This window comes from Stegodyphus dumicola, chromosome 3 (assembly GCF_044657685.1).
Source record: "Stegodyphus dumicola isolate Sdum_Otavi_A_Nest chromosome 3, ASM4465768v1".
Lineage (NCBI taxonomy): Eukaryota > Metazoa > Arthropoda > Arachnida > Araneae > Eresidae > Stegodyphus > Stegodyphus dumicola.
Window position 1 is genome coordinate 192,578,009 of NC_140770.1, and position 25,574 is coordinate 192,603,582.

A 25,574-nucleotide genomic window follows, 5' to 3' on the forward strand; every position below is an offset into this window, starting at 1 on the left:
GAACAGCGTGCAGTGAGAATAAGACTTCGCTCCGTTCTATCCCCCCAATTTTAATGGAAATCACATAAGAGGGACGGGTCCAGGGTCTCCCACTATGTTTTCCCTACCAACAACCTCTCTAGAGGACTTTCGGCTCGCCGTATATCACATCGCACGGACAATATACATTTACAAACATCCATACCTTCTCCGGGATCGGAACTCGAGCCCTTCGGTACTCCAGTAGACTGCCCTAACCACTATACCGTTTCGGCGCCTACACAATAAGTATAAAACTTCCAACAGCAGAATTCATGAAAGTAAAATAAAGTTCAGATAAACTCATTTGAATAGTAAGCATTCATTTTCGAATGCATAAATCGCTTAAGAACTAGGATGAATTTTATCGCAATTTGTTTAATTCGTTTGAGATGAGGCCCACCAGCGGCCGAGCGGTAAAGTCGCTGAACATTGGTAGTTCGGTCCGAGGTTCGAATCCCGCGAACGGGCTGGCTGCATGGGCGTTTTCGTGGTTTTCCCCATGTGTAATGTGTATACGAGCCAGTTTCCCTTAGAAAGTCCTCCACGAAGGCATCCCTCCTCTTAGGCAGATAGCCCTCGAGGCTTTGCCATAATCACACACACACACACACGTCTGAGATGAATGGAAGTTCAAATTATGTGTTTCAATAGCTTAAACTATAATTCACAAAGAAATTAAATCAATGTGTAATTGAATGAAAATATTAGTCGTCTAAATTCGGTTATCTTTACCAAATATGCACACATAAATAGTCAGGGTGTTCTAGTATTTTATGGCAATATTTACTAACATTAAAAGCTTGTAACAGCAAAGTAATCTAATTAATTCGATTTAATTATAGTTTAAAAATGTGTTATGAATATTCATCTGCGGCAACATTTTACTGTTGCTCTAAATGAATTTTATATTAGTTTTATGAAATTTACATATTGGTTCAGATATAACTGAAACAGAAATGGAACCGAAATTAAACAAATTAAAGTGATTAATTTAGATTATCCACAAAAAGAAAAAATCATAGCTACCAAAATAATTCACAAATATGGGCTTTGGAATTCAGAAGAAAATGACCAAAGTAACTTTAAAAAATTTTAACTGACTGGTTGTAGAGGTAATATAAATTTATCTCATAGAAGCACGGAAAAACTTTTCTTATAACATCTCAAAATCTCCTTCTCAGTTCCTGCGATGATACAGTTTTCAACTAAAAACGAAATTACTTTTCCCATTCAATTTTCTCTTTTCACCCAAAATTACAATAGTCTTCCTTTTCTTTTCAAAATCTAAATTGAATTTAAGGTGAGGCTATAACCAAACTATTACAGAGGCATGAAAAACAGAAGGACTTCGAGGAAGAATATTAAGATTTCCTCCGCTTTTCAAAAACAAATTACTGGAACTAAACTCACGTACAGTTTATATATATATATATATATATATATATATATATATATTTAAAAAAAAACTTATTAAATTCACGGTTATTTGGTTATACCCTTGAAATTATTGTTTGGCTGCTTAATCAGCAAGATAAAGAAGATTCTAATAATATTATAGGAAAAATGAAATAGAGTAAATTTAATTAAGAAAATATGTAGTTTCATTTATGTTCTTCTTTTAAAATACTTAACAAAATCATTACGATTAAACTATTTGGGAGAAATTTTATCTTGAACATTTCAGATACTTTTTCACAAAAATTTAAATTGAAACCAAATAAAATAAAAATTAACTTTTGAGTAATCTTGTTAAAAGAGATTATACACGATGTCAATTCCAAAAGTGCAATACGCATATTTTATAATTTCAATGTTCATTTGGAATTCAGTATCAGGTTTTTGCACTTATTTTTGTAATTAAAACAAACTGAAATTGAAATTCAGTATTCTAAGCATGTCTAGCCTTTGAAGATATATTTTTCTAGCATTCTTAGAAATTTTAATTAAATTCATTTTTTTAATTTTTATCCTGTAGTCTGAATCATAAGAAATAGCCGAAGTAATAACAGAAAATAGAAGTAATAGAAGAGAAACATTTTTCTGGATTTATTTTTCAAACAATTAAAAAAAATTGTATAACTATTTAAAATATTTTAAGATTAAAAATGAAAAATTAAAACTAACATTTATCGTCGAAACAAGTCTTCTGGAACATACAGTATCAACATGTAATATCGAACTTGAAAATAAATGAGAAAAATTAACTCCATCGGCTAGAATTTGGCAAAAACATTCCAGATTTAAACAAAAAATATACATTATATATTCCCGACAAAAGGAATGACGTATGTTATAAGATTAAAAAACTTCACGATATCTGCAGCGTATAATACAGTAGATACAACAGGGGTTCTCAACCAAAAAATGATTCCTCCTTTAAGGGAAATTTCATAGTTTTAGGGGCGAGGAATGCAGCCAGCCTTTTATTTAGTTTTTAAGTACTTAGTTTTTGTTTATGAATATAAAAAAACTACTTGAAATCAAGTTTTGGTATTTATTATTATTTTTATACATTTTGTTGTTTAATTTATTAAACAAGTTAAAAATAATCTAAATCTAAATACATGTATATGCAGTTTTGAAATTTCTGAAAAGGGGGAGGGACAATGATGTTATTGCAAGAGCAAAAGGGACACATGGAGCAAAAGAGGTTGAGAATCGCTGATATAAAATGTATATACTTTCAAGATATTGACAAGTTATGATATATAGTGTTCAATATCTACAGCGTTTTTATTCCAAATAGCTACAGATTTTTTTTTTGTTTTAATTTTGTAAAAAAAAATGCTGTTTTATTTCTGAGAAGATTAAGAAAAAAATCAAATGACTGAATAGATAACTTACTAGATGATAAGTGACAATAAAAACATTATTAAAGCATTAACATAAACAATAATGCAACTATTTAAATTATTATGACTTTGAAAATTAATGTACATCATTACTGTTCAATAAAATGTTCGTCAGGCTTAGGTCATTGCGAAATACCTTTCCTGGGCTTAGTAAAATTAAAGACGATGAAATATGAAATTTCGAATTCGTGTCCAAAAACATGAAGCATTCAATAACTACTCAAAATTCAATAACAATGTTTGTCTTGAGTATAAAGGAATATCTATTGGAACAAAAATTATTCGGATATTATCTGCATTCATATTCTTTCTTTCTTTTTCTTAAACGAATGCATTTTTATGCATAGCTTTTATGCAAAACATAATTTACACATAAATATACAGCTGAAATTATTGCCATGAATAATGAAGGCTTAATTGAATCGAATTTACTTACATACTCTAAACTCGATAAAAGTAATAATAACAGCCACAGTGTTCAATTTCGTAAGCATTGCGGTAGGACTCATGCGGATGTATTGTTTTCTTAAGTGACATATTCCACATGTCTCATAACTATGTTACATTTGTATAGTTCCAGGAAAAATATTTACAACATTTTTACAAATAAAAAGGTTATTTACAGCAATATGTAACATATAATTTCTAACATAAAAGATTCTTTTTCTTCTTATATAATTTAAAAAAAAATTAACTTCTATTCAATGAAGTTAAATATCATGCATTTCGAAGGAAAGTAAAGTGGTATCCGTAGGTATAAACGTGAGCATACGCATCAGTGATTCTATCTTTTAAGTAAAATTTAATAGCTTCCATGATATGGAACGTAACTGGATAAATCACTTTACATATATAAACTTTAGTATAACTTAGAACACTTATGTTAACTAATTACATATATAGAATGTTATATGAGTGAAATACTCAATTCACTTAGCTAATATTATTGAAGACATGTATTTATCACAGATAAAAATAATTAGGTTATTTCTCTATCATCCCAGAAACATAATTCAAGATACTTCATTGCTTTGTTCTGGATACTTTTTCAAAGATTATACATTTTTGAAGAAAATATAGTGATAAGGTGTCAGGAAACTCTAAACATTACCTTCCTAAAATCAGTTAATAGAATCGAAATCAGTCCTAGCTTAATTTTGCAAAGCAAGTTTTTAAATTATTCATGTAACGAAACCAGAAACTTCACAATTTAATCATTTCAAAAATACATAAGATACTTTACAGAGACGGCCTGGGAATTTAAAGTGATTTTCTCATTCTGAGACTACATGGATATTAACAGCGGATACAAAACATCACACTGAAACATTTCTAAAAATGCATTTTCAAATACTATTCCTACAGTTTACATTATGAAACTTCTGCTTCATGTGCAGTGACTAGTATGTAATATGTAGCAATTGTGTATGACCTTAAGGCTTTGGTAGAAGGGATCATGTACTCATAAGACCTAACTTTTGCATAATTTAGAAAGGAATATTTATAATGCAAAAATTGCGAAAACTTTAAATCAGACTGAATAAATTATCAAAAGTTTCTACTATATAACAACAGTTGTATGTATATATATGTATATATGTATACATAAATGGATCTATATATAGAGAGAGAAAAAGAGACAGGTGGATAGATAGATAGATATAGATGCAGAATTTTGTAAACCTAAACGAAGAAATATCTTATGATTCCCAAAAAACATAATTAGTAAAATTCGTAGAAATGCTTTACGCACTCATATATGCGATCTGTAAAGTATTTTATTTTGCAGGAATACGATAATAAATTTCCTGAAGTTTCATAAGCTATGTAAAAACACCTCTAACTATTACTGATATGTCTTAATACAAAACTAGTATTATGTGAGAAATATACTTTAACAAGACTTAGAAGAATACTGATGATATTTGTAACCCATTACTCTGTAAGTACAAATCGAATAGGATTCAAAATCTGGACAGTTTAAGTATAAAAACAAATTTTCATTGGAGATTTAGTGCCTACCCAAGTTAAACATTTATGTACAAACATTCGTAATAATTGTTTAAAATGCTTTTAGTTCAAAAGATATTATTTTTGTCATTTTAAATCTTCAAAATGTATTAAAAACTTCTTAATAGTTAAAAGTTTATTAAAAATGTATAAATTTAATAATAGTCATTAAAATAAAATTATTTTATACAGATAAATTTTGCTGAAAAAAAAACTAAGTTAAAAGTAAGAAATAAAAATATAATCACGAAGAATTACGAAGAATAAATAAAGACAACAAAAATTAACTATTTCAACAATAAATTTAATTATGTCAGAGAAAATTTCATAGTCCATAGCCCATGCATTTCTGTAGAAAATCTAATAAACAATATTTACCCTTCCACTAGCTTTTGAAAACTTCCAATGTATTTTATATCAACATAACCTAGAAAAAGAAATGCCATTAATGTAATTAAACATAATTATGTATAGAAAAAACATTAAAAGCTTAAATTCAGCAAAACTAATTTTATCCCATCTTCGATAAAAATTAAAAGAAATTTCAATGAAATATATTTAATAAAAACATGGAAATGTACGAAACATTTATAATCTGATATCTCTTAACAATAGATGTAATGTTTCTAGAGAAATTGTACAGCACAATAGAATCTAATTTTCTAACTAATAATAGGAAACGCAGACGAGATATTACAGCTTTTTGTAAAAGAAGATGAAATAAGAGTAGCAAGCACATCACCCAATAATACAAAATTAATTATAAGCTGGACTGATTTCATTTCTCTAAGATAATTGAATTTCTAGAATTACACTGAAACCATAAGAGTACTGCTAAATTTCCAATAAAAATAAACTGTTCTGTGTTAATCAGATTATTTTCTTCTGTTCTTTGAAAAAAAATATCTAAAAAAGGAACTATAGCAATTTGAAAAAGAAAATTATATGAAAAGAAGAAATTATCACAAATGTTTCATGATACGCGACCTTAAAAACCGTAAAACAAGTAACTGAATTATTGATATTATTTGCTAAAACACCCAAAGGATCACAAGTTATTAAAATTAAGTTGCGTGTTCAGCATATTATTTACGCCAGCTACATGTTGAACTTAAAGTTATGGATAATTTCAAACTAATTAATTTTTTAATATTTTGAATTATTTATTTTAACTGCAAAAGAAACTCGTATATTTCAAAGGAAAAACTTATAATTTCTTATGAATTTTAAATCAGAAAGAAATTACTACATAATTAACAATTAAAAATATAATTAATTGAATATTTTATTTTTAGCATAATATTCCGAAAAGAAAAATATATGCTAAAAGTGTTGCTTTAAAAGTACCTTTTTGCCCTAGATCTTAATTAGGACTCAAGTTAAATATTATCACAATCCTGGAGCCTATAAAATTATTATTAGAATACTTTCTCAGGAGGTTTTGAACTTTCAGAAGTCCGGTCACATTTCAGAATCACCCATCGTTAAGCGTAGATGTCTTTCTGAAATGGTAAGCGATTAGAGCATTGGAGTTGAGATTAAAACTGAACATGGTAGATGTTAAAAATGGTTTAGTATGTCGTTTCGGTTTATGAAAAGCATGTCATGAGGCTAGGTTTATAAAAGAGTTATATATGTCGCAAGAAAGAAAGCAAAGCTCATTTCCCGTACCTAAAACAGGATAGAGACATCTAATAATGTGTATCCAGAAGTTTTTATTATTATTATTATTATTACTGTTGCTGTTGTTGTTATTCTTCTATTAACCTTTCCAAACTGCTGGTAATAAGGGGGCTGCTAAAACATTTAAAGTTTTGTAATAACTAATACACGTTGCACAAAAGTATGCAAGATCTGTTTATTCTTATTGAAACAGAAATAGCGAATAAAGTAATAAATCCATTTTGATCAGGAATATTATTAGATGATGTTTTTTAGAAGAAGTTCTTATTCATTTGCAAAGCTATATTGAACTGAAATTGAAGCTTAAATTTCCAAACTTAAGTTTTAATTTCAGATAGTATAATAAGAACAGGTAAATTTATATATAATAAGAACAGGTAAATTTATATATAATAAGAACAGGTAAATATCGTAATAAGATGACTTAGAGAAAGCTGCACTAGATTGATGATGGTTGTTCTCTGCGTTGTCTCCTGGAGAGACCTTACTGGGTAATTAGAAAAATGACTCTCGAAGGAAAGACTTGTAAACAGACGTGGCTGATTTGAATATTACTTTTATTGGTGAATACGAAGTAACTGTCAAAAATATATGTTTCATCAGACATGATCATGGGCACAATACGAACCCCACAATTTAATATAGACTATAACATTTTAGATAATGGCATAGTTAGTAGCAAAGCAAAAAAAGCGAAGAATGTCTTGACTGAAAGAGAGCTGAAGCAATAAGTGCGCAATTATCCAGTATGGAGGTTAACCAAGAGAAGGTTTGGGTTTATATTAGAAAGGTTTCATTTCCAAAAATTTTTTAAGTTCCCAATCATCAGCGCTACGCAAGCCATGCAAGGTGGATTGATCTAGAAATGACGCAGTCCAGAAATATTACTAATTTTTTTTTTTTTTTACCTTTGAATTTCGATCATTTAATCACTATCGACGCAGTGCTGTTTTGAATAAAACATCTTGTTTGACTAGTTTTTCCCGCTGTTAAACGGCAAATGCCGCTCCAGTGTCCCCCCCTTCGCATGTCGTGTGCGATTGATATTAAGATGCTCTTCAATTTTTCGTATTTTTTCCGTAGCGAGAAGTTTCTAAAAAGTCTGCAAACAATGTCGGCGAATACTATTTATTCTCTGGAGCCTGCATTTCATTTTCTACAAAGTATAAAATAATTGAGCGACTACGAGAAAGTGCCATACTTTTGGCCAAGCAACCAGGCCTAAGGACTACTTACTTTTCCGTTTAAGAATTTTCCTTTTTTGTGATAAATAACTGACCATTTTACAACTACGATATTTCTTTAATATGATTTCATTCATCGGGTACTGATAAAAAATTATTCTAATAGTAATATATCAGGATAGCCGCTTGAGTTTTAATTCTTTCGATTAAGAATCTTCCCAATTGATTGGCAGCTTTATCTCTGCCGTAGTGATTATTAATAAGTGGATAAAAGTAAGAAATAAAATTCACTTGTAAAATGTAGTTTGATTTTCTTTTGGCACTATGCAATGTGAAGAGTAAGTAATTATTTTTCTATCTTTTATCATTGGGTTATTGCATCAACAATACGCAATAAAGTCTTCATTATTATTTCCATCTAAAACGTTTCTTTTATTAAAACACAATAGATTTTCAGATAATTTTTGCACAGCTTGTTATTTTGACATTTTTACGGTATTATATCACTGCACTACATTTTACAGCAAGTAGATATACTAAGTTTGAGCATAAGAGGAAACATAGGAGCTTTTTTTTTTTAAATTGTAAAAAGGCTTTTTCAGCGTATTTAATTAAGAATACGTAATAATAATATTAATTATCAATTAAATTTTCATCAAGATCATTCACCTATACGATAAAATATTAACATATTTTCGTTTCTATTATACTACCAACTAGCCTGCATGGTTATTATACCGTATTATACATTATAAGCACTTAGTTATTTCTTTGAATAAAATTAATAATTATATCGAATGTATAGTAGTTTCTTACAAAGTAATAAATGTTAATTAAATAAATATTTTTATATATACATATACACATACAAGGTTTGCCAGGAAAGCAGTAGAACTAAATTAAAAAAAAATATTCACAATTTTGACACATCGACTTAATAGTTTTCAAAATATGTCCCTTCTGCGTCAACACAGCATCTTCAGCTCTGAAGGAGCGATGTCAAAGCTGTAGGGTGGCTGGGGAGTCGTGTGATGCCAGTTTGGTCAGGAAGTCCATGACAGCAAAGGCGGTGTCGCTTGACGCATTGCCATGACGGAACGTCCACGATCCAGCGATTGCTGGACAGAAACGGGAGACTCGAGTCTTTCAAGTACAGGATGGGCCATTCCCACTTGAGTATATGTAAGCTAACGGAGTCAGTTCCATGTGTCGACTAGCTCTACTATGCCTGCAGTTCAGATTTTTGAACTTGCTGCCCTATTGGAAAAAACTGGTTTGGAGATGGGTCTGCTACATTAGTTGTCCCCGTTAGCTCAGATAAACCCAAAGGGGGAACGGGCCTGAACAGCCCAGATGCCGCCCTTTCAGATTTCTTCCTCTTCCTTTGACTGAAAGGGTTCCTAAAATGATGGCATTACGGCCAATACCAACTACATATATGTAGGTGGTATTTCCACGTGTCGGTCCAGGCCATTCAAGAGGCCCTAAAGAGGGAGCTGAAGAGCATTCCAGTTTCAGCGTTCCAGGGAGCCTTCAGCGATTGGCAGAATCGCTGAAATAGCTGTGTAAATGGCATAGTTTGAAAACTGCTAAATCGATGCGTCAAAAACGTGAATATTTAAAAAAAAAAAAAAAAATTAATTTCTACTACTTCCCGGACAAATCCTGTATAAGGGAAGGTAAAAATTAAATATTGAATACTCACACCTTTCTGCTTCTTTTATAAACTGCACATTTTAATACAGTTAAAGCGTTCCCTAATTCTTTTTTCGTATGCATTATGTATATAATTAAGAAACATAGAGATAAACAACAAAAAAGTTCCATCAAATACACGGTAACTTATATTGCAAATAATGTAAATAAGTAAGAAAATAATTAGAAAAAAAATGCTAGTATCAATTTTATACACCACGAGAAACAAGTAAAAGAAGCCTTAATTTGGAAGCATAAAAATAGAATGTCCCAGATTACACATGAATGGGAGAAAGAAAAATGAGGGAATGATTTTGATATGCGCCTTAATAACTGTCGTTCCCTGCTGACTTACTTTTCGTCATCAAGGAACGGACAGATGTGGACGGTCTCTGATAATGAGCAACATCATATTGTAATAGGGATCTGAGGAATTAATTTGAAATTTTGAAAATAAAACTTATTGATTGTACTGAAACACTTAAATGTAGTTCTATAATACACATTGACCTCATCTTTCATTACACTAATTAGGGAATATAATTGGATAATAAATTTCATATTCTCCGTAGGACGAATTTATTTCCTTTGCAATAGTCGTCCCCAACATAAATATGTATTTTATCTCACAAGATTGCTCAGTAATTTATACTGGATAACGAAATGAATTTACAAACTATAACTATATTTTCTCAGTATATTATAGATTCCTGTAGTATATCTTTAATTCCTTTTTTGTACCAGCTTTTTAAATATATCCAATTTCTGTTAGAAATTTCTTTAATGAATATAAAAGGGTTATTACATGTTTTAAAGTTGAAATGGAATTGAAGAGAAAATAAAGATGTATTCAAATTATGCACGAATGATAATAACGACTGTAAAGTTGTTATAGAAGAAGTGAGCGTGATTGTTTTACTTTCACATAAGGAACTGAAGTAAAAATCTTAGAATTAAAAAAATAAAAATAAATATTTTGATATAAATTGGAATGGATTTTCCATTAAAATATCAAACCCACTGAGAAACAGTACTGCATTCCGGGCTGTTTAATGGAAATAACTTATATTTTCTAACATTAGGAAGGTTTTTATTGAAGCGATCATTATTTTATAAATATGGCTCAGGTACTACAACTTCAAATATTCATATTACTGTAAATGAAGCCTGTAGCTTGACAACTTTTAAATATTATTTAATAAAACAAAATTAGATAATGAACAGCGTAGAATGAGGATATGAAAACATCTACGTATTTCCCTAGCAATATATACAGGTGAACAGAAAAATAAATACGATAATTTTTTTTAAAACCATGAAAAATTATTAAAATTTTTGCATATCATCATATTAAGTTTTTAAAATGACAATATCACTCGATAAAGTTTTATTCAGAACAATACCATGTAAATAGGCAAAGAACAGGTAGTGGTTTCGAATGTTAACATAAAACAGAAAAATGCACTGGGCAAGAATGATGTACCAACATTTAAGCACTCGAATACATTAGTACGCAGCTTCTTGTTCGCATTAGGTAAACTGTTCACATTTTTTATCAATTCAATTCATCGAAGAGTGGGTTTTAATTGCATACCTACAATTCTTTGAAAAGAAACTTACAGAATTCAGCTTGAAAATAAATTATGAAATGAGACTTTAGGTTCTGTATCAAACAGGAATTAACGCAAAAAACAAAATGTGCTGTAAGCGTAGTTCATAAAACTTGGTTTTTCTGAATCACGATTTGATGCGAGTTGCAGAGGAAAGTATATGATATGGAGATTATGTTTGATCTTGAATAAAATTTAAGAGATCGTCCAAAATATGAGATAAGACTGGATAACAGCCTGACACTCCAAAACTAATATTTACGCAAAATCAAATCTGAATGGAATGGTTATCGCAGTTCTAAAATGATTTTCCTCAGTGAAAATTTAAAATTCGGCCATTAATACATCAATGGCTTCTTACTTAGAAGACTAAGCTTCGCATATTTTGTGCTATGAAATGCTTTTTTGAAATGGGTTTAAAAAGAAAATTCATCGTTTTAGAAAAATCTGCAAAATACAAAAAAAAAAAAAAAAAAAAAAAAAAAAAAAAAAAAAAAGGTGTAAATTTTCTATCCTTTAAGACAGGATGATGTAAGAATTCTGTTCCTTTAGAAATCTCGAATTATAGCTATAAATGCGGATCCATACCAAACACAGTTTAAACTGCAATATTTTTTCCTTATGACATACAAAACTAGCAGCAATATTCTCGATATTATGATTCAAAAGGCAGGGTATTTTGGATCCCCAGAAAACATACATATATGTCCGTCTAACAGCAGCAAAATACATATTAAGGTGAAAGCCATTTGCTATCAGTTTTATATCAGAGAGATTATTAGTGTTATTACACCTTGTGGGTTGAAGAGGCTGTTTTTTCCTAAATAAACTGATCAACACGTAAACTGCAAAATTTGAGAAATACAAAAGCCAAAAACACGTAACGAAAATCTTCCTTGGTTATATTTGGCGATTTATCGTCAGGATCCGAGGATTCTGTGTCTATAAGACATGTTCCAGGCAGACCTAGAGTACACACCTGCGAGACACCGTTATTTAACTCTTTCGGCCCGAATTAGGAGTAACATTACTGTGTCTCAGCTGTTGGCAGATCATTTAGTGGCAACAGAAGCAAGAATCACAGCTACTACAGTGCACAGATGCTTCAAAATACAGGTCTGCATGCAAGACGACCAGATGTTTGTGTCCCCTTGACCCGAGGACACAGAGGTGCCTGTTTATGTTGGGCAAGAGAACATGTCTCCTGGACGAGTCAACAATTTGATACCGTTCTCTTCACAGACGCATCCAGGTTCACATTGGAGAGTGATTCTACTCATCAGCTGATCTGGAGGGAACAACGCACCAGATACAGCCAATCCCACATTGTAGAAAGACAGAAAGACACAGTTACAGAGGTGGTGGAATAATGGTTTGGGCTGGGACCTCTTTCGGTGGTCACACTGACCTGCATGTGTTCCATGGAGGAACTTTGGCCGATGAGAGATATCCATAAGTGATACTTGATCAATTTGTCCGCCCATATGGCCTCTGGTATTGGTCCTGGATTTCTTCTGATGGACGACAGTGAGCGACCGCACACACCTCGGTTTGCTAAAGAATATCTTGAGGACCATGGTATGGAGGGGATGGAATAGCCAACTCAATACTTAAACATAAATCCGATATAGCATCTTTGGGATTACCTTTTGAGACAATTTGCTGCTTTAAGTCCTCCTCCAAGCTCGCTAGATGAGCTTGAACAAGGATTACTCCGCGTCTGGTCATCTGGTCACCGCTCATTTCACTGACCGACAACTTCATTGACAACATAGAAGTCTCTACCGCCAATCTATTTCAGCTAGTGGTGAATACATTCCTTATTAGAACCCATTTTAGTAATATTACCACCCCATTTTTCCTCATAAAACTGCGGTATACTGTTTCTCCAAGACTGGATTTCTCTGGCCAAGAGTGCGATTTTTTTGTTGTAATTCATGTTTGTATTAATCTTTAGAAATAGTTTATGTCGCTTTCATTAAAGAACTGTTTAGTGAACATGTCCTGTAAGTCTCTTTTTCTATGTTGCTTCAGTCTCAAGTTAGACTAAGAAAACGTGCTGTTCCTTAACTTTTGGAGAACAGTGTATTTGCTACAATACAAATTGAACAAATTCAATAGATTATTTTTTAACTAAATGAGAATGTTAAAAATAATACTTGAATTAAAAAGAAGAACAAAGAAACTAATAGCACAAAAATACCAACTAGGAATTGCTTAAGTGTATTGAGTATGCCAAATACGTACCTGAATACCAACTAGGTATATGAGTTTAAATGCGGTATTGGGGCTTTTGTTAATATAGAAGCTTTGTTAATATATGCGTATAAAGTTTGAATCACTCTTAAAAATCATTCTTGTGTTTTTCGGAAGCATAAAATACACGAAAATTTTGAAGACATAGAAATGAATTATCATTACGTCTTGGAAGTATCAAAGACACATGGGTAAGGATTAAAGGATCCATTCATTTGATTCAAATGGAAGTTAATATCAGGCACCAATCAGTAAATATAGCCAGCAGTCACGGCTTAAATTAAATGCATTAAGTAGGAAATAGTAATTTAATTACTTAAAGGAATTAAGTAGTTAATTAATTGATTAACTAAAGGAATTAAGTAGGAAATAGTAATTTAGCCTAAAGGCTACAGAATAAAAGTAATGCGCAAGTTAGCTCTGACCTAAAAGTCGGCGTGACAAGCATAATGGAGAGAATATAACAACATCACAAAATACTGCTCGCAAGAGAAGAAATTTAATAACGTGGCTTTCAGCAGGTAGAACACGCTCCGATTCTACCTTCTAAAACCTTTCTTTAAATACTGTCTACTTTCTATCTCATCTGAATATCACGCGAGCTAGAAATTTACATTTTGGCAAGAAAGTGAGAAGCGAGGAGAATAAGAAAAAAATTAACATAAAATGACTGGTTGATAAACTATACAAGACCTTACAAAGTTAAAATTAATGTTTTTTATAAAACATTTGTGAGAATTGCCGATTTGGGTAAGAAATAAATGAACAAACATTATTTTTTGGAATAAATTAAAATTGTTATTCAATACATGTAATTTTACACTATATTCAGTTCGAAAAACAAAAGTTCATTAGCTTTTTACTGATTTTAGGCGTAAAAGGAAGGATTTGTTAATTAACTCCGTTATTTCTTTATATCTCATATTTTAAACAAGCAGTTACATATATATTATAAGCAACCTGCATTACGTATTTTAACTATATCTGACAGCAAGGTGCCCAATAGCGAATAAGTTGCCGACGGACTGGCATGTTGGCGAAAAAGCGACAGCGAAAGCCAAACGGCGACAGCCGAAAGTTCCAGACCCACCACGAAACCCTAGCTCCCTTCAGTGTTATTTACTGGCCTAAATGTTAATTATTAGTTTATTATTGCGTTGTGGAGATGGGCGAAAAATTGTGGCAAAAGTTAAGTTTAATATATACGATAGAATCTCCAATATTAATTGCTTAAGTTTACTGAGTATGCCAGATAAGTACCTGAATACCAACTAGAAATACGCGTTTAAATGCGGTATTAGAGGCAATAACCCAGTTGTTCAAAAATACCAGAATTATCGTTTTTAACATTTAATAATATTGAAATAGTTTTCCTTATATGCATAGTGTTCCTTATATGCATAGTTAAAGACACATTAAACATATTATACCTGTTGCTAATTTTATTTATTAGTAGCCACTAACTTAAACTTACTAATTTTTTTATTATATTTTTCGCTTCCATCGTTATACCAAAAAATATTATTCATAAGAAAAGGAAATACCAGGCATTTTAATCGTTCCTTATCGCGTCACTTCATAAAGCAGGACACCTGCATACTAACTAATCATAATTTATCCTCAATAATTAATTATGATGACACTAAACTATATTGCATAATTACGTTGAAGGATATGTTCTTTAAAGCACTTGTAATATTTTCGGGAAGCGTGAAAGAATTTCTCGGCATTAATACTGCAACAGTTCACCCTCAGCACGTGGTGATGGACAGATGATGCTGTTCAAAGACGTCGTTAGGAAGACATAATATTTTTATGCAAATGAAGCTATACAGTTACTCGCTGGCAATTCTTTGAATTTTCTGTCTCATACATACAGGATAATTTTGCCGAAAAATTGTAATTTTAAGAGCTCGACGACACATTCGCTGCTACAACGTACGAAAAAAAGTGGCGGCGGGGTCGAGGCCAAGCGCGTCGTCCCTTACAGCGCTCGAGGGGAAAATGCGTCACAAAACCGGTTCAGTCAGACTTTATGATCTCGTGCTCAGCAATTAATATCATTTCATAACAAGTAACAGTGTATAAGCTTGCTTTTACATACTGAAAATAAGGTTTTGCTTTATGATCAACTTGTGATATGATTATCTCACCATATAATATTATTAAATATTCACGGCTTATTCTCTAAAATGAAAACAAATGTTGATGAAACTTCAAAACTGGAGCTTAAGGAACTGTTCAGTATATTCATGTGCTAACCCCCTCATTCCGAAATTTTTGAAACTGTTTAATAAGGTCTCTCCTCAAAGTTGAGGTAGGTATTAAATATACGTTATTGTAGAATTATCAGTGCTCGTTTACAAGATCGATAAGTTGAGAACTTAATTATGCTTAGAACCAACCTCTTTACTGTGTTGCTAATTAGAGGTGGGACGCGTGAAATAGCAGACAGTGTTCATCACTGAGGATGTACTTGGAGCCAGACAAGAAGGGAATAGTTGAAAGGTTGATTGGAAATTCAGACAAAAATTAAGTAGCCCTAATGGTTTTGAATTCGCCAGTATTACGAATTGCTATGGAATTCTTTTTTTAATTAATCGACGAATTACAGGTTTGAAAGCAGTTATATCAGCAGTTTTGCACGTGCATGGAATTAAGAAGGTGCAACTAAGGAGGTTGCTGGTAAATTTTAACTGTCCTTATCCTGGTTCAAAAGCTCCTAACAGACGTTTTGCTTAAATTTTAGCATTTAATTATATTTGAATATTAAAACTTTTAATTGTAAGGAATGTAACATCGTTCACGAAATGTAAATATCGCTTTACAAAGAATTAAATCAAACTCAAACAGTTTTTACAGATAGGTAGACAAATTTATTTGCCATTCTTTTTAAATTGTTTACGATGCGCGGTAACAAAAGGCGATGTTTAAAAATAGCCTTCGTTAGAAACTTCTTAGCTAGAAACATTAAAGTACTTCGTTAGAAACGTTTAAGTGTTAAAGTAATTTTGAGACTTTTTTAATATTAATTCCAACTAGATTGATATAATACGTTTTCTCTGGAATATTTGAGCAATGCTAGTAACTAATATGTAAAATTATAAACCTTGTAATTCCATAGAGCAATTTTAACTAAATATAATATTTTCAAAACCTGAAGAGTTATTCTTACAAATAATTTTGAAACAATCTGAAATTTCATTCATAGAGTTGCAACTTCGTTAAATGAATAGCAGTATGGATTTATATTCTACGTCATTAATCTTACTTCTAAGCATATTTTTTACTTAAACCAAATAAGAGATATGAAAACATCAACTATTCACTGCGTCGTAATTCATTTAAATCACTAATTTCGTCCTCCAGAGAAATACCAAGACCATTATTTGTTGGACTGACTTTCGCATTTCGTTCAAGGATTTTGATTGTTGATTTTAATTTAAGTTGATTTTAATTCATTTTGCACAGCAACTCAGCTAATTTTCACTTTCAAAATTTAAATTTTTTAACAAAACACTCTGAAATTTACTGAACACTTTATTCAATTCCAGTACTGAGAGTATATTTTATTCAATTCTAGTTCAAAAGCACTACTTAGAAAAATAAATTTTTTAATGACTCCTAAGAGTTCTTCTCCCATTTTTTGAAGAAATGATTGTTTTAGATTTAGATATTCTGATAGTGTCCATTTCTGTGAGTAATCATTAATATTTCATTTTCGTTCATTTATTTTTACTTAAAATAATCTGTTAAGTTATATGAATGAAACAAGTGAAGATTGGGTATGGATGAAATAGGCGCTATTTTCAAGAAGATACTCGAAATAAACAGTAGAGACAACGTAATTAATTGTAATTTAATAAGAAAAGAAACATATCAATATAAAACTTCAAAATAGGCTAAGCAGCAAACTTTTTTGACGTAGATTTTAAATAAAATTCTATCGATTCCAATGGCCATCTAAGGAGAAATGATTGTATTGATTTTCAAAAACAATGGAAGCAAAGTTTTATTTAAAATCCACACCAAAATGAAGTTGCTGTTTTTTCCTGAGCTGTAGTCAGTATGATCAAAAACAATCCCTCCAGTAGCCTAGTAATTCAAACCGCTCAAAGTTGGATGTTTGAAACCAGGCGAACGTGCTTGTTGTATGTTTCGTTTTGCATAGCTTTCTCTATGTGAAAAAGAAAAAGAGAAAGAGTACGAGTTACTTTTGCTTAGAAGTCTAATACGAAGGCATCCATTCTCTTAGGATGATATAGCTTTCATGTAAATACGCTCTGACATATTTAAATACCGAACATTTGACAAAGATGTGCTTCTGCTTTTTTTTACTTCTGCATTGTATAAACATACCTAAAATATTCTACCAACTCATCACACATACAAAAACACATACACTAACATACACACAAAAATAAATAAATAAAGATGAACCAGTTTCTATGTTAATTTATAAGTCAAACAACAAAAATCAGCGTTATATTTTCAAATTTCCACAGGACTAGTTTCCATGGTTTTACCGAACCATCATCCTCAGCTGCAAAAGAGCAAAAGAACTGAGGATGATTGTTCGGTAAAAACATCGAAACTAGCCCTGTGAAAATTTGAAAATATATAACGCTGATTTTTGTTGTATGACTTCTAAATTAATATTTTTCGGCGTGTTGTTGTATCTTAACCAGTTTCTATGCATTTGCAATTTTGTATAAATTGAGTTGGAGCTGAGGAAATAATTTGAGGACAACCGAGGATAGGAACTTTAGCACTCTTTATCTCCAAGTTATTAAATGTTGTCAAAATGAAAGCACCTATGGTATGAGGTTTTTGCCCCTGAAGAAGAGGAACATCTATTTGATCACCTTCGAAATCGAGTTTTGTTCAAAATCTGTATCAAAATAAATCTGTTGTTTTGTCTAATTTTAAACCTGGTCAACAGTGCAGAAATATGAAAAATTTCAGAAAACTAGTTCACAAAAGTTTAGGGATAATATATTATTCAGTTGTCTTTTCCCTTTCTACCCCTTTCCCCATTCGAACACGAGTTTAAATAATATCGTTGTTAGTAGTGATGTCTAGTTGGTTGAAAGATAATTGATACTGCATACTGATTGATTTCACCCTTTTGAGCAAGTAGTTTGGTAATTTATGGTATTTGTTTTGTGCTAAGAAACTATTTCTCTTCATTCGTAAAAGTCCTTACTGATTGAGCTGTAGTAATAATTCAAGTTTTTCTTTTCATTTGGTCTACTTATTTAGGAAATCTTCACGATTCCATTAAATCTCACAATATTTTCTAATATAGAAAAGGTTGTGAAAGAGTGGATATATTTTGTATCCCTCAAATTATAATCCTAACCATCAACTTCAATTTACGAAGCTTCTCAAAATAAGTAACATCATATTATGAAAGCACTTAACGCGCTAGAGAAAGTAGCATTTCATAAGTGGTGGTGTGATGGTGGTGTATTTAATTATGGCAAAGCACACTAGGGCTATCTGCCTAAGGGGAGGGATGCCTTTCGTGGAGGACTTTCTAAGGGAAACTGGCTCGTATACACGTTACACACGGGGAAAACCACGAAAACGCTCATGCAGCCAGCCCGTTCGCGGGATTCGAACCTCGGACCGAACTACCAGTGTTCAGCGACTTTACCGCTCGGCCGCTGGTGGGCAGCATTTCATAAGTATAAATCATGACTTTGTGTATGATAATCGTAAAGAGAAAAGTACAAAGTACGAGTATTCAACGGGCTTTAATATACATTAAATGCATAATATTCTGTACTTTTATGTGACAAATTCTCAAAGGCATTTGTTTGCTAAATAGTATTTTTTCGGAGGTATCTTGAAATTTAAAAATTAGTATTATTTTACTAATTACGAAACTCGATATTTTACAAGAATAATTAAGTACTGGTTTACTAAATTGCTGTAATCTAAAGAACAAAGAATTTTTATTATGCGGATTTTCGCTAAATATATTGTTCATAGAAAAATGTCAACACACTTTGACTGAAGAAAATTCTTTATTGTGTGTCCGTACACACTTAATTATAGATTAATATAATCCTACATAGGTTAAATTACGTTAAATATAATCGTTCTGAACCCGTAAACTGCACAGTTACATAGAATGCTGAAAGTGTTAGTGTATTGGATATTAACGAACAGACACATAGCAGCACGGCAAGCGGTTTCTTGAAGAATGTTTGTCAATATATCCTGAGAGGGGATTGCTCAATATGCCGCTGTATTTTCTTGATGAAAGCCTTCAACCTAAGGGACTTCCTGCGATACGGGAAGTCCTTCAATGTCCTCCAAGGTCATTTTGATTCAGTATCATACGTCATATGTCACATATTACACTCATCAGAGTGCTCTATATGTTGAGCGAGCAACCTAACGTATTGTAAAGATAACTCAACCAACTTCGATCTGTTAAACGAGGTTCGTCTGTGAAAGTGTATGTACATTTTTCTCATTGTCCTTGTATGACTTTTTAATTTTCATTAACAATATGCGTAACTGAGTAACATTTTTGCATAATTGGAGTTATTCCCTCTCCCGTGGAGGTCAATGGACACTTTCTCGTCTAACATTTTTTTTGGAAATACCAAACCCAATAATCATTTAGCCGTTCCTTCAAGGATGCTTTCGAATGTGCATAACAATGTAGGCAGGTATTACGCCCACGGGAAGGGGCAAAGGATATATATGCAAACAACTAGTCGCCCATCCGATGTAACGATTACTGACGCTGACTGCCATACAGATAAGACCGGCTTCGAATCCTGGAGAAGGAGTGAAGATTTGTATATGCATAATTCCGATGCAGTAAGGGAGCACTCAAAATATAGGGCGAGAGAAAGTCCTCTCGAGGGAGTGGTGTTATTCGAAGAGGTGTGAGAGACCCTCGGACAGTCTTCAACCGGGGTGTTCTCTCTAAATATTGCAAACTTAGTGAGGCGCAACTACACAGGAGTAAAGCAGAACTATGCCTGTATCATCAATAGTGAATTTCTTTTGTCCCGCCTGCTTCTTTTCCGTTGCTAACCCGTGCAGTTACGAGCGCAGACTTGTATGCAAACAATTTTGCATTATATGCGATTTGAAACTACATCCTTGATTTCGGACTAGTAATCAGTTTCCGATAACATTGTTCCTATCTAGGGTGGCACTGCAGCTAGAAAGTAGATCAGAATTCATACTTACGTAACTGTTTTCAAAGGTTTTTCATATAAAATAATCTTCCTTAGTTTGATAAATTTGTAGTAGGAGCTATATGGTAGATGAATATTTAAAGACACAAAGCCCGCAATTACCATTAACGAATATCTTGCGAGGAGTGGTCAGGTTATTATCAATAATAGAATAATTTGTTTTTGGAAAGCAGTTCCTTTATTAAGTTTAATACACATTATGAGAGTGTAAACTTTGTATTTGATATGCAAAGACTGGAAGCGTAAAATGCAAATGGCGTGTGATTTAAAGCAATTTGAATTCAGCGCTAATTAATTACTGCTCCTCACTTTTCAAACATTCAATTAATTTTCCGGATAACAATGAAGTGTTACTTTATTAGGCAAAGAGATGGGATTCATCTGACACAATATACAATCATGTCTAATCTGATGTGATTAATCAGGTGTTTCGAACAGACATTGCCTAACGACGCAGTTATCTTTCGTGTGCCATATAAAGTTTCGAATTGAAAGAGCCTAAGTAAAAATAAGATTTCTGAGCATTGTGATGGAATTGCGAAGTAAATTGCAAAACGTATTAATAGATTCGGAATTGTAACGCTTAGCTAGGATTCTCGTAATTAGATCAGAAGTATTGTATGCAATGTTACCAAGAAGTCAAACTTCTTAGAAACGTGAATTTCCCATTATGATTTTAAATTTCTTTAGCTGCCCCTGTAAAATTTATTTCTAGCACCAGAAAGAATAAAAGTCTTGATCTTCAGTTGTACGTCCGTATCATTTTTGTATCCGTATCACTTTTCATATGAAAGGATGCTGCCACCAAATGTCATAGTCATGTGTCCAAAATTTAAGCATAACTGATGCTTATGTTAATATATAAGGGAATCTATGTTAGTGTGGCGGGAAACATGGAAAGCAAGTGTAAAACGGTAATACCGTAAGAAAATAATGCAAAAGAAGAATATTAATCACTTTTATAATCCAAAGAAACCGTTTAAAAGAAAACATAGCAGTTTGTAATTTAGTGAAAAAATTAAAATAAAAAGGTTATTTAATAGTTTAATAAGCTGTGTGGTCGCCTCTGGTAAGCCACGCATGCGGCACAACGATTGCCCATATGTGCTATATCCATATGCCCACATTGCCATATGCCACATCCATATTGCCCATATTCATATCCTCAGTACGATTAAGATCATGAAAGAGAGTGAACCATTGCATGCAATGGCTATTTTCCCTTTCAAGGAAGTTGTCGACCAGGATCGCACAGTTACAAGGCGCGTTATCATCCGTGAATACGAATCCAGGACCGACAGCACTTCGAAACAGGCGAACGTTAGGATTAAAGGAACTCCCTCTCTGTACCTTTTAGCAGTGACAGATCCCGTGTCAAAGACGTAGAGGTCTGAGTGGCCATCCAAAATTATGCCTGCCCACACCATGACTCTATTTGAAGGAAAGTCATGCTTTTACTTGATGTTTCTTCGGTGAAAACGAGTTCCACATTCTCTCCATATCGTTATCGACAAGAAACAGCGTCAAGAATAAGCAACGACTCGTCACTAAGCATCACATCGGCCCACTCTTGCAAACTCCAGTGATGATGTTTCAAACTCCAGTTCAATAGAGCGCGTTTATGAGCAAGAGTGAAAGGAATGCAAACGGCTGGTCGTCCGGTATACAGACCAGCATGACACAGTCTCCTATAAACAGTTTACCTCGAAAATCGTACTCCCATGGCGGCTGTAGGCGTTGAACGGAGTTCTCTGGCACAACTGTGCCTCTGACACCGCGCAGTTATTGCCAAACACTCCAGCATTCCGATAATTCTTCTTTCCAAAAGTATGTTCATTTGGCGTCTTTGTGCCATCCTTTCAGCTTTCAATCGTTTAACTCCTTTGGTTTGTTAAATCCAGTCTTTAATCCTAAATTATCCTTTAAATCTTTTGGCCTTTTGATCGCTCCTCATCAGCGCAGCTACTGCACATAACCTGCCTGATGCTCGCATGGCACATGAAACAATTTTATTCTTTTTCTGACGTGTCCACATGTTTTGCGCATGCCGATCACTACTCATGCATTTTGCATATGCACACTGTTTAACCTTCAAACAATGAATATCCACAAGGGAGTTTGAACAATTTAATTAATATTTACTCACGTTTCGTTTTACGAATTATGCTTAACTTTCGGACACCAGTGTATTTTGAAAGAAATAGTATAGTGAATCTATGCTAATCAATATATGTATTAATGTATCTAACTGACGGATCATATTCAATGTAGCATTGCAAGCGTTGATATATTTAATAATAATATTTATTATTATTATTAGTAGTAGTATTTGATGTATGTAAGAATTATTGCAATGTACGCCTAAGAGTATCACCAAGGCAGTTAAAGCATATATAACAGTTCAACAGTTATTACAGCAGTTAAAGCTTATATACATGCAGCTAACGCATTCATGTAACATCATCCTGGTCCCAGTTTGTTCATGCGACTTCACAGAGAAGCAAATGCATTCCCGAGGCCTCGGGAGCTGTCGGTTTAAGATCTTGGAGGGCGTGAGACATATACCTGCTTACCTATATTAGATACCAGGTGTCCCCGTTCTCGGTCACCTGTCACCTGTGGTCATGTAATAATGAAAGTTTACTGAAATTTTCTCATTCATAATCTCGGAAAATGTTAGTCCACTAATTGAAAACTGATTAAAAATAAATTTTCACATAAGCAGAGAACTATTACTAAACCATCTTTCGGAAACTGCTTTTAGAGAAATAGTCAATTGCTTATCTGTTAGCATAAATTCAGGTATTTTGCGTAATGAAGCTCGAAAGACATACGAAACGAAAGTGCGCCAAGATATATATTGGCGAGAGAAAGTAAAGTTCGCGAGCAATGCAGTATATTTGACTTTCACCTTAGTTACGTGGAGTGCATTCGATTCTCACCTTATAAGCTATTTGCACCTGGCCCAAAGGTCTAATTCAGTTAGTGCTTTATCTTTCAGGTACTGTGTCAACGTATGTTCCTGTTCCTTGTTTTATTGCCTAAATAGGTAAGCCTGATGATATTTAGGACTGATGATGATTCTATGTAAGTTATCTCCTTTTCGATAATTCAGTGTTTTAATGTCCGTGTGTGTAATGTGTTATTACTTTTTGTTATGCTTAAGTTAAGCAAAATTATCCTATTTTATTAAATAAAGATTTCTTAGTTAATTTTTTGACTTATGATTCTTTAATGAAAACTGAGATTGAGGAAACTTACTCATTACGCCTTCAGTGGTAATGCACAAACCAACATTATCACTTAACATGAGTAACTTTTAATAAAGGTAATGATTAATATTAATACATATAATATTAAACTCTGAATGCATTCCTTAAGATTTTTAAAGGATGTTTCTACACCTTATTTGGCACACTGCGTCTTTTAATGACCAAAACAAGCAACATGTTATGTCAATGTCGGTACTGTAAAATACTTTTTCACGTAGAGATTATTTTGAAAATATTTTAAACAATATGCGATATATCGATCATCAGTGCTTACAACGTTGTCAAACCCTGCCATAACGAACTTCAACAGACCACAAGTTTGGTTCAGTTTATTTACTCCGATAAGAAAGAAACACAATAGTTTCACAAAAAAGTAAAAATTTATTGCAGAAAAAAATATCAAATAATAGCAATAAAGGAAAAATCCTGAAATGGTTAAGATTTCAGTGGTTAATTTGAATAGTTGCCTAAAAGGGGTGTTTTAAAATTTAGAACTTCATGTTATATCAGTCCTATACACAAAATTTCAATGTTCTGAGGCTACTCTTTTTTGAGATATGCTAGATACGTACGTACAGACGCACGGGGAAAAATCTTTTCTGAATCAATTTTAAATCAGTTTTATAATTCGTTTTGGGGAAATGAGTCCTTTGTTCTGCCCTTACGTACAGGTGACACGATTTGCGCAGCCGATTGCAACGTAAAAAGGAAGTGCACAATTAAATGTTATAGCAGTTGTTCCGGTTTGTTAGAAACAAACTTTTCTCTGCCTCAGAATGGCAACAGGGAGAACTTGACTTTCGATTTGTTATGACGCAGCTAGAACGCTGCTCCTGGGATGTAACATTCGATTCGATTCTAGATTCGATTAATTTTAGTATTTTAATAAATCCTTTTAAAATTAGATTGAGTATTTGATCATAGAATTATAGCTGAACCACAGCTTGCAGAAATTTAGATACGTCGTTAGATAGTTAGATGCGTAGGCAGCGACATTCGTGATTCGAATAGTGTACATTAGTGCGTACATAAACATTTTTGGTGCTATAGGCCGGGAAGTCGGCTAATATTCGAAAATATGGATTCGTAAGTATATTCGGATCCTAATGAAAATTCGGATCCTAATGAAAATTCGGATCCTAATGAAAATTCGGATCCTAATGAAACCGCTATAGATTCCAAACTTGAAAATAATAAAATTATTCGCCTTCCAAAATTTACTATCGCTAAATTTTTTGGTGATTCTAGCAATTGGCAGGAATTTTGGAGTCAATTCGAGGCAGCCATCCATAACAATAACTCATTATCGAAAGTAAATAAGTTCAGTTACTTAAAGTCATTACTAGGTGGGGTAGCTTATAATGCTGTTTCCGGACTCTCGCTTACAAATGAGAACTACGATTCAGCTGTAGAATTGTTAACTAGCAGGTTTGGGAGGAAAGAAATATTTTAAAATCTCAAGCCCGGTGTTTTTTGTGCCTAAAATCTCAGCATAAAATTAAGCAGTGTAAGGAAAGAAAAATGTGCGAAATATGTAATAAAAAACACAATAAATCTATTTGTTTCCAACTCGAGACCAAATCCGAGACAAACAAGGTCGTGTCGACAATTCCATCCAGTAAAGAAGATGTTCAGATTAGTCAATTAAAAACCGAAACTTTCCGCAGTGCATTGCTACAAACGTGTACTGTGATGATACGTCCATTTTCTGAGAAGGATAATTTAGAACCAGTTCGTATGCTATTAGACAATGGATCAATGAGAA

The 25,574-nt window shown here is 32.6% G+C and overlaps 1 long non-coding RNA gene across 1 annotated transcript in view; it reads right to left on the reverse strand.

Moving 5' to 3' along the window:
* The window catches only part of LOC146998233 (uncharacterized), a 658,297-nt gene that overhangs the window by 185,319 nt on the left and 447,404 nt on the right, over nucleotides 1-25,574 (reverse strand). The window contains exon 3 of the long non-coding RNA XR_015040043.1: nucleotides 5,262-5,310. This is a non-coding gene — a long non-coding RNA (uncharacterized LOC146998233). The remainder of the gene's footprint in view (nucleotides 1-5,261; nucleotides 5,311-25,574) is intronic.